Here is a 4,650-nt window from a genome sequence, read left to right as displayed (position 1 = left end):
AGTTTTATAGTATAACTAAATAAAATTTTAAAATGTATTGTATTCAGTCTATAAAAATTAGAAAAAATGAAGGAGATTCTCAATTTTTTTTATTTCATACTATGAATTTATTTTACCAAACTCAAAAATATATTAATATATAATAACAATTAATAATAAAGTAAAATATATAAAACAAATCATTATACATTAATAATATCGTAAAAGAAATATAACCAATAAAATTATATATTTACACAATATATAACACTAAAATGTAAATATCTTTTAAAGTTTTGCGATGGTATCCTTTATATATTTATAAAATGAAAATCTACCCGCACGGATGTGCGGGTGAAAAATCTAGTAGGTTTTTAAAAGCATACAAAGTCGGTTTCTCTCTTGGGTCAAGTTTATTTTTGGATATGATCTGATTTGAATCTTTAATCGGGTATGGTATACTAATTAATCCGTTTATAAACCAGAATTTTATAATTTCGTGGGGGAATTTTTGTGGGGAAAGAATTACAACTATCGTTTCATGTAAAAATAGAACATGTACATTAACAAAAAAGTTGTGCTCCTCCAGCAAAATATATTTTTGACTTGAAAAAAATTGCAGAATAAAATTATATTTCATCTACTAACTAGTAATGACTTAAGAATAGACTCGTATATTGGGTTTAACAGAGGAAGAAGTGATACAGAGCGGCAGTTCGTGACCAATAACCATGCACTGGGTTTGTTGTGCCGTCGCTTGATCCACATGGCTGACGTGATAAAATCTTAGTCCTCGTTGGGTATACGTATATACCATATATACCCTAACCTTTTTCCCGATATTTCTGATCATTGCCTATAATCTATAGACACTTTTTACGTTCCTTTGCATATTGAATCTACTTGGCTCTCGACATATATGTCCGATCATGGCCTTTTTTTTCGACATCGCCTATACAAACATTTTCTCGATATGTCCGTTCATCGCATATATATAGACAATTTTTAACGTTCTTTCGCACTGAATCTATGTGTTTCACTATATAGATCTCAAGACGTTTGATTCCAAGTAATTACTTCTCAAAATAGAATCATGATAAAGTATAATCAAGTGATAAGATTTTACGAACCACTATCAATATCAATTATTTTTACTACATTTCAGTTTGGATCCCAACCATTTTTTTTACGACAAATAAACAAATTTTATTAATAAGAATTGAAGATTACAAAGTCTATATTCAGAACTTTTGAAAAGCAAATTATTACACAACCAAGTATATGCATCATCAATTGAAAAATATAATATAAAAAGTTGAATTTGACGATGCTTTCCCAAGATCAGTCTTACTTGCTTACCGAACATTCAATTTATTATTTTCTTTCCATGTATTTAACATTTCTTTGATGTAAATTGGGTATTTTATTAACATTTTTTTGGTGAGAATAATTCATACTAACACACAGCATAGAAAATCCAAAACTTACTTAAGAAATTCTGTATATTCGTAAAGAACTCAAGATACAAACTCTGTATCAGCCCACCATTAAAATAGGAAAATATGAGTTCACTGTTCGTCTATGCAAATATAGCTTTCAACTTGCCGTTGAAGATCACTGTTCGTTTGTATTTTGTATTTTGAATGCTTTGAAGAGACCATATGAGTTCTTATCCGTGATGATACACGTTTATAAAGCATCTTTAATTGGTTCGTACGTATCGATATGAGGAGTTTATATTGAGTTCAGAGCTCCAATGTTAACAGTCTGACATTTTAATGCAGGTTACGGTTGAAGAAGCCTCTACCAGGCATGTTGCATTACATATAAAGAGAGACTAGTATAAGTTAGATGGATGTAAACAACAAAGCCAAACAGAACACATGCTGATGTCTTTGTCACATGTGATTATCTGATCCACACATTCAAAATGGATCTTGGTCATCACGCGGACGGTCCGACTCCATGAGTTGCACTAGTCTGAGCGAGGTCGCTTTTTAGAACTCTGGATTTTCTTTTCATTATGGAGAGCCACAGAAGGCTGCTTTTGAGTACTTTGACCACCACAAAACTTACCTGAAATAGTCAGGTATCCATCCTCATCAAGGACTCTTCTAACTACAGCTTTGCGTTCGACATGCTCACCGCTCTCAAAAATCATTCTAGGGGAACAAACATTTGCCAGGCCCTTACACTTTATGTAGACATTTGCACGTGTGGCCTTGAGTCTCTCATTCGGCGGCTCCATATCTTCAATACCAGTTTCTATGGCCACTTCCAGAATCGCCAATTTGGAAACAACATCCCTCTGTAGCAGAGTCAACAACAACATTGTTGATGTTAGTTGTTATTATTACCATTAGTATCAATCATGATATGTGATTAATTGATATGTAAAATTTACCTTCGCGACCAGCCTAGCATCTGCACAAATTACAAGTTCCAGATACATAGGAATCCAATCATTGGCTTGCCACTCTGATTCCTTCACCTGCAAAAGCCAAAAGAAAAAGAAAAGGATATCACTACTTGCTTAATTGATCATGAGAAAAGAAAAGTTAATAGTGTCTCTTACAGAAAATTACCAAGTAAAACCGTTTTCCATTATTCAAAGCATCATCTGACGGCCAATCAGGTAATTCACCTTTGAAGAAACTATCTGCAAGCAATTCACCTTTGAAGAGACCATCCTCCTTTGCTGCATCATGAAAGTGTGCTACAAAGGGCTTCTTGGGGTTCACTACACAACAACATGATTAATCATAAAAGAGATGTGAAGATTTTATACCAAAAAAGAACAAAAAGCAAAAAAAAAAAATGAACAATAGTGCAAAACAAGTCACCTTCATCTTTAACTCTGGAAATGGTGCATATAATATGCAAACAGTGTATTTTTTTCCTCATCAACTTTCACAGGGAAGGGTTTCTCCAGTGGGTGAATAGCTGGATCGTGTGCAAGCAAAGTGATGTAGAAAGAGGACAAACAATGCTGTAACATGTTGAATTTCACTAGGGAATCAAGCTGGAAGTTTGTCTCCTAGCAGATGAAAAAAAAGAAGAAATAAAAGTGATTGAATGTGGTATAAGGGAACAATAGCATGAATGTTGGTAAAGCACAAAGAGAAGAGGAGAGTAGTTTGTAGTTTTTTTTTTTTTAAATTTACCTTAAACTCCAAATTTTAGCAAAAAAAAAATAAAAATTTACCTTAAACTGTTAAACATATTGTAACGATGAAGCCCCACCTTAGCATAAAGGTTGACCATTAAAGGTGATGAGGATAACTCTTAAAACGTACACAATCGTAGGGCATCAGTCCAGTGATCACTCCAGAATTTGATGGTAATGAAATATTCTCAACATCGAAGCCCTAAGACCAGTCAGCAAAATAATCAGTCCATAAACAACCATAGAAGGGTTCGATTTAGCTTAAATATTGAAACCTAAGACTCATCAGCTAGATAATAACCCGTCCATAAACAATCTAGAAGCGGTCGGTTTATTTTAAATATCAGAAATCTAAGATCAATCAGCAAATAATCAACTCCATAAACAACCTAGAACGTTCGATCGATTCTAAGAACATCATATAGTATAAATTAAATTCAATAAAACAATAAGAAGTTGGAAGACTTACCTCTGATTCATTCACTTGACGCCAATATACCTCTGCACGCTATAAGAATCTACCGACGGATTTTCCAGGGTCGACATATCTCCTCGTCGTCGCAGTGGTGGTGGACGCTTCTTCGTTTTTATTTTAATCATCGATCACCTATATATAGTATATCTTGTATATTAAAACAGAAATCACAACTCGCAGTAAACTATAACGTGAGGTTGATTTATCTTTTGGAGTTTCTAATAAAGGAAAAGAGGGAGAGACAAGACGAGAGGTGAGAGGTGAGAGGTGAGAGGTGAGAGGTTCGAGTGTGTGTAAGATAATTATTAAACTTAATTCATTTCTCTTCTTGTTACAAATGATCACATATATATAGTAAACCAAGTCGGGGGGTTTAACCGACTTTAAGAAGAAGACAAAACATAGGATAAACATTATCCTAATAGATAATTTATAAACCAAGATATTTTACCAAAATATTTAACACTCTCCCTTAGTTATCTATTTTGTATTACGTAGTGCCTCGTTAAAAACCTAAACATAAAAAAATCCATTGGAACAAAAACCACGATAAGGGAAAAAGAGTACACTACCGCAATCTCCCTCTAATAATAGTAGACGTAGCTTTCTTGTTACAGATCACGTAAATGCCGCATTCCGATACCATAGACGTGTTTTCGGAATGTTGTAGTTGGAAGAGCTTTGGTGAACAAGTCAGCCGGATTTTCGCATGACCGTACATACTCGATGTCCACTTCTTTATTTTTCTCGAGCTCCCTTATGTACGAGAAAAATCTTGGAGGGATGTGCTTTGTTCTATCGCTCTTAATATAGCCTTCCTTGAGTTGAGCAACACAAGCCAAATTATCTTCAAATATTTTCGTCGGTTCTTTCTCGTTGACTATTCCGCTTGCTTCTTGTATGTGTTGACTCATTGATTGAAGCCACACACATTCTCGACATGCTTCGTGAAGCGCAATTGTTTCTGCATGATTCGAAGAAGTCGCAACAAGAGTTTGTTTCTGGGACCGCCAAGAGATCGCGGTTCCAT

General features: G+C 34.3%; 1 pseudogene; it reads right to left on the bottom strand.

Annotated features, from left to right (window-relative positions):
- Positions 1-1,731: 1,731 nt before the first annotated feature.
- LOC106305976 lies at positions 1,732-3,790 on the bottom strand (annotated as a pseudogene).
- Between the last annotated feature and the right edge of the window lie 860 nt (positions 3,791-4,650).

Source organism: Brassica oleracea, chromosome C7 (assembly GCF_000695525.1).
Source record: "Brassica oleracea var. oleracea cultivar TO1000 chromosome C7, BOL, whole genome shotgun sequence".
NCBI lineage: Eukaryota > Viridiplantae > Streptophyta > Magnoliopsida > Brassicales > Brassicaceae > Brassica > Brassica oleracea.
This window is presented reverse-complemented; position numbering and strand designations above follow the sequence as displayed.